This window comes from Nomascus leucogenys, chromosome 6 (genome assembly GCF_006542625.1).
Source record: "Nomascus leucogenys isolate Asia chromosome 6, Asia_NLE_v1, whole genome shotgun sequence".
Lineage (NCBI taxonomy): Eukaryota > Metazoa > Chordata > Mammalia > Primates > Hylobatidae > Nomascus > Nomascus leucogenys.
In genome coordinates this window covers 91,563,125-91,572,802 of record NC_044386.1, presented here as the reverse complement: position 1 = coordinate 91,572,802, position 9,678 = coordinate 91,563,125, and the positions used below count along the sequence as shown (strand labels likewise).

At 51.2% G+C, this 9,678-nt stretch overlaps 1 protein-coding gene across 2 annotated transcripts in view; it reads left to right on the top strand.

Moving 5' to 3' along the window:
• The first annotated feature begins 259 nt into the window (after positions 1-259).
• The window catches only part of PKM (pyruvate kinase M1/2), a 34,615-nt gene continuing 25,196 nt past the window's right edge, over positions 260-9,678 (top strand). For both annotated transcript variants that reach the window (XM_030814691.1, XM_030814690.1), the window contains exon 1: positions 260-1,399. The gene's annotated coding sequence lies outside the window, so the exon portion shown is untranslated. The remainder of the gene's footprint in view (positions 1,400-9,678) is intronic.

The following is a 9,678-nucleotide window of genomic DNA, read 5'->3' as shown; positions in this document are numbered from 1 at the left end:
ATAATCAAGCATTTCCTTCCCAGTAACAACTAAAGGGACCAGGAAAGGCTTACAGAAGAAAGTGAAAGATTTTTATCTGACTTCAAACAGAAATTTACTTTTAGGCTGTCACTGTCTCCTCCCAGCTTATCTGAGCTAACAGGAAGCGAATGAAGGCCTGTGATTCAGCTGCAGGCAGCGGGTATGCCTGAGCAGGTCACACTCATTTGGTCTCTTTTACCAGGAAAAGAAAAAAAGAACCTAAGAGAACTGTCTTCACATTTTGAATGCGCAACATTGTATCTGTGAATGAAGGCAAGAGTTAACAGCTGTTTAATTGATAACTGCTCGCATCATTGGTTGCTGGCTAACAATCGGGAAATCAGAAAATGTCTTGTAGAAAAATGTAACAAAAGTTCCAACAATACTGACTTAAATTCACGACAAGGGTGAAAACAGAAATGCTGACTCCTGCATAGGTTATCGGCTCTAATGTTCTGACTTGGTATTTCCAGATGCCCAGCTAATATCAACACCGTCTATTTGCTTTCTACTCTCAGACATTCGCTCTGCAGGATTCCAGACCCTACTAAATTATTCACATGGCCCCAACCTGTCCTTCCTTGTTCCGCGGTCCTAAGACAATGAATGGTCCTAAGAGGAAAACGGCCTCGCGCTCCCGCTCCATGACCACTTCGTAGTCCCTAGTTCTCCCTCCTGCCGCTCCAGTGCCAGAGCACCTCCGAAGGCGGCCAGGACCTCCAACCACGCACGAGTCTGCAGCTTTCCCCAACTTCCCGTTCAGCTCAGTCTCCGAGGGTGCGCCAGGGCAGACACCCGGAGGAGTGGGGAGTGGCAGGGCGGGGCCGGGAGAATGCTGCCCCGGAACCCATAAATCTGGGCCCTGCCCAGGTAGGCCGGGACAGCTGGGGTGGCCTGGGCCGAGAGCCAAGAAAAGAGACCCCATCTGTCAGCCCAACTTGGCGGCAACAGGTGGCCCGGCGCCCGGTGGTCTGCGAGGGAAGTCGCTCCGGGGGTCTGCGAGGGAAGTCGCTCCGGGGGCGGGCCCCGTTGCCCCGCCGCGTCCCCATTGGCCATCAGGTTTCTTAAACTGTGACTTCGAATCTGTGTCCTTCCGCCGCAGAATTTAGTCCCACCGAAAGGGCAACCTGCCCGCGCGTTCCGCCGCCGCCGCCGCGCTTCCTCCTGAAGGTGACTGCGCCCGCGAGGACGCAGGGGGCGGGGCCCGGGTCGCCCAGAGCCGGGATTGGGCAGAGGGCGGGGCGGCGGAGGGATTGCGGCGGCCCGCAGCGGGATAACCTTGAGGCTGAGGCAGCGGCTCCTCGCACAGCAGCTGCACGCCCCGTGGCTCTAGATCTCTTCGTCTTTCCAGCCTATCTCGAGTCGGTCAGCGCCGAAGGTGAGCGGTGTAGGAGGCTGGCCATCCGTCCCCACCAAGGACCAGTGCGCCCGGCTAGTGCGGAATCCCGGCTCGCAGGCCGGCCCCGGGCACGCAGGCGAGGCGGTGCAGGATCCGGGGCGTCTGGGATGCGGTGGAGCTCAGAGAGAGAACGGCTCCTCACGCCTGGGGCCTGCGCCTCAAGTCCCCAGCGCCGTTCCTTGCAGATCAGGCGGGTCCGCCGGCTCCTTTCCCGCCCCAGCCCTACCCCCTCATTCTGGTCCCATCCTCTTCCTCCTGCCCCAATCCTCAATTCGCCTCCATCCTCGCCTGCCTTCTCTCGGTCCCTCGTGATTGATTCCACCCTTGCCTCCCCTTTCTCCGCGCCGCCTGTTCCGTGCTCGTTTCCCCCTCTTCCTCCTTAAGTCCGGTCCTTCCACCCCCTCCTCTTCACCCTGTGCGTGTCCCCTGATTCTAACTTTCCTTGTAACTCATTGAAACTGCGTTCTGGTTCCCCTCCCGCGTCCATTCTCCATTCATGCGCGACCGCCCTTCCCGCGCCCCAGTTCCCTCTCGCCGCCCCTCCCCCTGCTCGCTGGTCACGTCCGCTCTCCCGCATCCCCTTCCTCGCCTAGCGTGTCCGCTCCCTCCCTCCCTCTCTGCTCTGGTCGCGCCCGCCCCCTTGCTCTGGTCTCCGAGCGCGGTCCCGCGCCCTTTTTCCATCACCGCCTCCCAGCTCCCAGCAGGCTCGGGCGGTGCTGGGGCCCCGTGTCCGGGGCGGGCGGGCGGAGGGCTGGGCTGGGTGCCCCGCGCGGCGGGCGGGATGCGGCGGCCCGGGGGCAGCTGGAGGCTTACGTAACGTTGGCCTGCCCCGCGGCCGGGAGGCAGGGCGGCTGCCCCTGCGGCGGGGTGCCGTCCCATGTGGCCGGGATTAGATGGGCGGCCTGCGAGGGCCTGGGAATGGCTCGGGGCCCGAGAGCTCGCCCAGCCCTTGCCGGGTGGCCGCCAGGAACCACGCTCCATCTCGCCGCGGCCGGGCTGCACGTAGCGGCCGCGCCCAGGGCCCACCCCGCTTCACCGGGCGATGGCCTTGGGCCGCGTAACGGGCCGGATAAACCTCTGCAGGCTTTGCTGGGGCCTCCTGGCCCTCGCCCGTCCCGCGCCTCTCCGGCACGTTTCTTTTTTTTTTTTATTTTCTTTCTTTCTTTCTTTCTTTTTTTTTTTTTAAATTATCCGGCACGTTTTTTAACAAATGCGTCCTGATTGTGGAACGCGGAGGCCGCGGGGTGGGGTGGGGGTCTGGTTACGGAGGGGGCAGGAAATCTGTCGCGTTCACTGAACGCAAACGGTGTGGGTCAAAGGCTGTTTGGGGGTCGGAGTTAGAGACCAGGATGACTAGACGAGTCATACCCCACCGAGTTCACAATCTTAAAATGTATCCCCTGTAATGCTGGGAGTGGGGTATGAGCTTCCTGCTGTGGGAGGGAGGGGGACAGGAAGCCTCGTAAGGTCTCACCAGGTGGTAAGCACACTGGATTAGAAGATGCAGGAAAGCACCTTCCAGTCTGAAGGTCATTTAAAGACTCAGTCATGTAAAGACATCCCTTGGCTTCTTAATCTACGTACTCCAGACTCATGGCTTGGACCTTTGCTGGTACGGGTTAAAGTGAGGCCGACAGTGAAGGTCCACGTGGAGAGAGACATTGGGAAGTTGTCAAAAAGGCGTTTAGAATCAGGTTTGACTCATTAATTTCCTGAGACTCTGAAGGAGTTCAGCCTCTACACCTCAGTTTCCCCTGGGAAAACTGGGAGTAACATTTTCCTCATGATGGTTGAAAGGATTCATGCTGGCCGGGCGCGGTCACGCTTGTAATCCCAGCACTTTGGGAGGCCGAGGCAGGCGGATCACGAGGTCAGGAGATCGAGACCACGGTGAAACCCCGTCTCTACTAAAAATACAAAAAATTAGCCGGGCATGGTGGCGGGCGCCTGTAGTCCCAGCTACTCGGAGAGGCTGAGGCAGGAGAATGGCGTGAACCGGGGAGGCGGAGCTTGCAGTGAGCCGAGATTGCGCCACTGCACTCCAGCCTGGGCGACAGAGCGAGACTCGTCTCAAGAAAAAAAAAAAAAGAAAAAAAGAAAGGATTCATGCTTACGTGGATGTTGCACTCAAGTTAAGTGTCTAATCTCTGGCGAAATACCCAGAAGAAAAGCCTGTGACTGAATATATTATTTTTGAGCACAATTACTTAGTCCACAATTGAGCATAAGGGCCTTGATTCATTATCTTCCTACTGTCCCCAAACGCCTACAGCTAATCGTGGGGAATCAAGCTCTCTGAATAACCACATGTCTCCTGGAAACCAGTCCCCTCAGGGATCTGGTTTAATATTGACAAAGTAACTGATAATGTAACTTTCCAACTCTCTGCTTGGAGCAGATGCTTTTTGGTCATCTGAGATTGGGAACTCTAGACAAAGGCAGGCAAGGAGGGGCTGAATTAAGCCTTTGGTGTTCCCCTGTAAGTGGAATACTACTTAACAGGAACATTCCAGCCCTTGACTTGCTCTGCCTGCTGGTGAGATTAGGATTGGAGCCAGGGTCAGTAGCCCCCAGTTGGCCGTCTTGAGGGTGTGGCCACTCCCTAGGCCACAGAGGAGATGGAGGTCAGGACTCCCCTGCTGCAGCATTGTTAGCAAATAATTTGCCCTTTGGTGGCCTGAGGTGCTGTGGGGGCAGGAGTGGGCTGTCTTGTGGGGAAGGGAAATGTAACGTATCACCAAATCTGTGGGGGAGTGGGGCTCTGTGGGGAAGATGACTCAACCTTTCAATTATTCTGCTTTTGAGAGAATTATCTTCGCTGGGTGAGTGGGGAAACTACATTGTGGTTATTGCAGGCTTAAAAAGTCCCTTCTCCCCTTTTAGTGAGTCAAGTAATGAAGCATGCATTTCCCCTAATTAAAAATGCCTCAACTACGGAGCTTGCAGTGAGTCGAGATCGCGCCACTGCACTCCAGCCTGGGCGACAGAGCGAGACTCCGTCTCAAAAAAAAAAAAAAGCCACAACTAATTAAAAAATGATTGGTCCGGGTCGCCTGGTTCTCTGTACTGCCTTAAGAGCTTAAGTGCAGAGTGGCAGAGCCCGGTCCCCAGCTAATGCAGTCTGTGCAGCTTCATTCTTGGCCCTTTTGTAGCGGGCACAGCCGCCTCTCCTGGGACTTGATTAATGATGACTTAAAGAAGGTTCTTGAACTCATTTCTCAGTTACTGACTTGAGCCAAAATGTATGGATGTTGGTATCCTGTCTAGCACAGCTGCTTTCATTTTAAGCATTGCATTAGAAATAATGTTGTATTTGGCCGGGCGCGGTGGCTCACGCTTGTAATCCCAGCACTTTGGGAGGCCGAGGCGGGTGGATCACGAGGTCAGGAGATCGAGACCACGGTGAAACCCCGTCTCTACTAAAAATACAAAAAATTAGCCGGGCGCGGTGGCGGGCGCCTGTAGTCCCAGCTACTCGGAGAGGCTGAGGCAGGAGAATGGCGTGAACCTGGGAGGCGGAGCTTGCAGTGAGCCGAGATTGCGCCACTGCACTCCAGCCTGGGCGACAGAGTGAGACTCCGTCTCAAAAAAAAAAAAAAAAAAAAAAAAAAGAAATAATGTTGTATTCATATTTTAGCAAAGAGCATCATTAGCTCTTTAAGAACCGTACCCCCAGTGACCTAGCAAATTTGGTGGCTGTGCCTCTAAACAGCTAGCACTTTATGGGAGTTGCTTCTGTGCCTTGAATGTTGTGACACTGATGTGGGGTCACAGGAAAACCCATTTTATTTCCTGAAGCTGTTTATTTCTTAATATTGAGGCAATGGAAGAAATGAGGAAATGGCCATGGGCAGGAAGGTAGAAAAAAATGCAGCACTTACATTACAAACTCATTTTACTTGGGTTTTAGTTTATTTTGCTTCAGTTTTTTTTTTTTTCGTTTTGTTTTGTTTTTTTTTTTTGAGACAGTTTTGTTCTTGTTGCCCAGTCTGGAGTGCAGTGGTGCAATCTCGGCTCACTGCAACCTCCACCTCCTGGGTTCAAGCAATTCTCCTGCCTCAGCCTCCCGAAGTAGCTGGAATTACAGGCACTTGCCACCACGCCCAGCTAATATTTTTGTATTTTTAGTAGAGATGGGGTTTCACCATGTTGGCCAGGCTGGTCTTGAACTCCTGACTTAGGTGATCCACCGGCCTCGGCCTCCTGAAGTGCCAGGATTACAGGCATGAGCCACTGCACCTGGCCTGTTTCAGCTTTTATGAAGGCAAGTCAGGATGTGTTATCTTGGCCAAGAGCTAAGAATGAGACCGGAGTAGAGGAAAATGACTCATTTGACATTACCCTTCTTTCTGAATCACTCTAAAAGTCCACAGTCAAATCTCAATTAGCTGGTATAACACAAGAATGCGTTGCCCCTGCGAGCAGAGTTTTATTCCAACTTCAAGGGTCTTTGTGAGATTGGTTTATTTGGTATGAGGTCTTAAGGATTTTAAGTTGTCCCTTTAAGCATCAGTTCTGATACAGATGGGAATAAAGCTAAACAACCAGATATATGAAGACCATTTTTGATACCACCATACTTGCGGGGAGCTTGCATTTTTTTTACCAAGGGTCAGACTGGATAATTGAATAATTTGAATACTTGGGGCTTTGTTAAAGAAGCTGTTGGGGGAAGGTGAGCCTGGGTGAGTGGTGGAAGGTGATGTGCAGCATCTGCTGGGCCTTCCGGCCTCTTGGTATGACTGCTCAGCTCAGGAGTTGGGGGCTTTAGGGCCCCTACCATGCAGTGCGGTGAAGCCCCGCCCCTGCAGTGGTTTGTGCTTGTCTGCACGTAGGAGGGAACAAGTCGGCTGCAGTACCTTCGTTGGCCTCTGAGACTCACTTCCCCCACTTCTGTCCATAGACAAAGCTCCTGGGGAGCCCTAAGCCTCTTTCCTCATGCCAGCAAGCAGTCTTGGAAGCAGGCTGGGGCTGCGGTGGGAGAGATGCCAAGACCAGTTATTCAAGGGCAGTGAGGTTGCCAGTCCTAGCATTTCAGACTGTGGACCAGCACAGCTGCTGGCTAAACACTGCAGTCAAGATTCTCTGAAGGGAGTCCTATCCCTTCCAAACATCTTCAGTTTACTTGCAGATAATGTTTCTTCATTTTTTATTTTATATTATATTATTTTATTTTATTTTATTTTATTTTTTTTTGAGACGGAGTCTCTCACCATGACCCAGGCTGGAGTGCAGTGGTGCAAGCCTAGCTCACTGCAAGCTCCACCTCCCGGGTTCACGCCATTCTCCTGCCTCAGCCTCCTGAGTAGCTGGGACTACAGGCGCCCGCCACCACGCCTGGCTAATTTTTTTGTATTTTTTAGTAGAGATGGGGTTTCACTGTGTTAGCCAGGATGATCTCGATCTGCTGACCTCATGATCCACCCATCTCGGCCTCCCAAAGTGCTGGGATTACTGGCGTCAGCCACCGCGTCTGGCCATGTTTCTTCAATTTTAGACAACTGATATCTCCCTTGGCCATGAACGAAAAAGAACTGCCCATCAGGCCGCGCGCAGTGGCTCATGCCTATAATCCCAGCACTTTGGGAGGCCGAGATGGACAGATCACCTGAGGTCAGGAGTTCGAGACCAGCCTGGCCAACATGGCGAAACCCCGTCTCTACTAAAAATACAAAAAATTAGCTGGGTGTGGTGGCAAGCACCTATAATCCCAGCTACTTGGGAGGCTGAGGCAGGAGAATCGCTTGAGCCTGGAAGGTGGTGGTTGCAGTGAGCTGAGATCGTGCCACTGCACTCCAGCCTGGGCGACAGAATGAGACTTGTGTCTCGAAAAAAAAAAAGAACTGCCCATCATTGGAGTCAGGGCACATAAGACCACCATGCCATTTCAGAGGAGATTCGATCGAGTTAAGCGGGGAAATAGAGATGTTGTAAACGTTGAAACTATCTGAGTATCCCTCTTTGGTTATTAACATTAGATGAGCAGAAAAACAAATGTCACCGATGGGCAAACATTTAAAAAGTCTGGCAGTACCAAGTGTGGAAAAAGGTGTGGAAGGTAGCAACTCAGTGTTCATTGATATAGCCACTTTGGAGAGCAATTCAGCCATATTTAGTAAAAATAGAAATAAACATACTGCATGACCTAAGACTTCAAATTCTGGATATATAGAAACTCACAAAGTACAGGGAGACATGTACTACAAGAGTATTGATTAGTAGAAGAAACTTAGTTTACACGGGGAGGGAGAGTGGCCACCAGTAAGGCAGTCCATAAATAAAATGGCCTGTTGTACAGTGGACTAGTGTAACAGTTCAAATGAATTAGCTAGATCCATATACCCACTGGATGGATCTTAAATGTGCTGCTGAGTGAAAAACAAGTTACTCAGTGATATATACAGTATACCACTTAGGGCATTAAGAAAACCACAATATTTATAGGGTTCAGTATAGATATAGATACACTGTACATAGACTTCAGTGAACTGGAAGGATACAGAGTTCGTGACAGTGATTGGGTGTCCAAATGCATGATGTGGCTGGGAGCAGTGGTTCACACCTGTAATCCCAGCACTTTGGGAGGCTGATGCAGGAGGATCACTTGAGGCCAGGAGGTCGAGACCAGCCTGGGCAACATTGCAAGATTCTCATCTCTATTTAAATAAATAAAATAGAAAAAAAGTTTATGATGGCAGTGGAAAGGGTTGGAGAAGCTTGGGGATGGAGAAAAAATGAACTGTATAAAATTACAATTCTTGTTTTTATTTTTAGAAAGTAAAGAGGGCTGGGCACAGTGGCTCATGCCTGTAATCCCAGCACTTTGGGAGGCCGAGGCGGGCGGATCACGAGGTCAGGAGATCGAGACCATCCTGGCTAACACGGTGAAACCCCGTCTGTACTAAAAATACAAAACAAACAAAAAAAAATTAGCCGGGCATGGTGGCGGGCGCCTGTAGTTGCAGCTACTCAGGAGGCTGAGGCAGGAGAATGGCCTGAACCTGGGAGGTGGAGCTTGCAGTGAGCTGAGATCGCGCCACTGCACTGCAGTCTGGGCAACAGAGCGAGACTCCATCTCAAAAAAAAAAAAAAAAAAGTTAAAGAAAATACAGCTCAGCCTTTATTTGTGTGTGTGTTTTTTTTTTTTTTTCCTTTTTTTCTGAGACAGAGTTTTTCACTCTGTTGCCCAGGCTGGAGGGCAGTGGTGCGATCTCCATTCACTGCAGCCTCCACTTCCTGGATTCAAGCAATTCTGTGTCTCAGCCACCCAAGTAGCTGGGATTATTACAGGTGTGCGCCTGGCTAATTTTTGTATGTTTAGTAGTGACAGTGTTTCACCATATTAGCCAGGCTGGTCTTGAACTCCTAGCCTCAAGTGATCTGCTGCCTCAGCCTTTCAAACTGTTGGGATTACAGGCGTGAGCCACCACAGCCAGCCGTGGCTCAGTGTTAATGGTCAGTTCTGGGTGGTAGAGATGCAGATGTTAAAACTTTTTTTTTCTTTAATTCATAACAAAATAGAAGCAAACCTATAAAGGCTGCGGTAGGAAGACCAGTCACACTAACTAGTTCAGTGCTCTTGGAGAGTTGGCACTGCCTTTCCTCCTTTCTCCCCCCCGACTAGAATGCAGGGCCACCCTTCCAGTAAATGTTGAGCCAGTGCCTCACTTTGCTGAGGCCATCACCCACCTTAGTTGCACTTAAGAGGACCCTAAATCAGGGTCCCAGGTCCCTTGCTGATTTTAGAGTGTGGATATCATACCCAGAAACACCACCCTACTTTTAATCCTAGTAAGGAGGCACCATGTCCCAGGGCAACTAATGCTTCCCCCAAACCACCTCCTTCAGGCTGAAACCAGTTCTCTGCACTGAGCAGCTGGGATGGAACCAGGAAATCCTCGGCATCTGGGGACATTGAGGGTTCTCTGACTTAGGACTTCTTCACCTGAAGTTGAGTGGTCTTTGAGGGAAGTAGGCCCATTTAGCATCAGCTGCTCTTCCCTATTCCACACTCGAGTTGAAAATAGGACCTTAGGTTCCTTTTGACAAGTCATTTACTTTTAGCCCCGAAGAAATAAAAGAGCCAAGATTTTTTTTTTTTAAAGCCAGGGAATTTTACTAGAACCTACAAGTGGGCTCGTTTTGTTCTGTGTAGCCTGGTACCACCATACTGCTTTCTGCTATGGGGCCTCCTGGGGTTAAAGTTTGGCCTTCAGACCCAGGTCTCTTAGCTAGAAGATATCTTATCCTCTGTATCC